This window comes from Cariama cristata, unplaced genomic scaffold (genome assembly GCF_000690535.1).
Source record: "Cariama cristata isolate BGI_N322 unplaced genomic scaffold, ASM69053v1 scaffold30034, whole genome shotgun sequence".
NCBI classification, from domain to species: Eukaryota; Metazoa; Chordata; class Aves; order Cariamiformes; family Cariamidae; genus Cariama; species Cariama cristata.
Window position 1 is genome coordinate 1 of NW_009611706.1, and position 536 is coordinate 536.

Here is a 536-nt window from a genome sequence, read left to right on the forward strand (position 1 = left end):
GGCCACCCTCAGGGTCCCCAGGAATTCCCAGTTCACCCCAGGGGTCTCCCAGACATCCTTGGGAGGCCCCTCTGACCCCCTACCCATCCCTGGCGACCTTGGGGGTACCCTGAGCCATCCCCAGCCACTCTCAGGGTCCCCAGGAGTCCCTCATCCATCCTGGGGTCCCCATGCCATCCTGGGGCAGTCCCCCTAGGCCACCCTTGACCACCCTCAGGGTCCCCAGCCATCCTTGGGGATCCCCTCTGCCACCCTCAGGGTCCCCAGGAGTCCCCACAACCCCAGGGTTCCCTCCAGCCATCCTGGGGGTCCCTCTGCCACCTGACCTGTCCCCAGCCACTCTGGCATACCCCAGCAGTTGCCTGGCCACCCCCAAAGTTCCCTGGGCCACCCCCTGGGGTCCCCATCCCTCCTGCAGGTCCCCCACGGCTACACCCCTGCAGGGCCAGGGCCACAGACAAAGGAGCATGAAGGGGCTGAAGGAGGGGGCCAGTGACCCCCTGCCTTACACTGCCCCAGCCACTGGGGTCCTGACC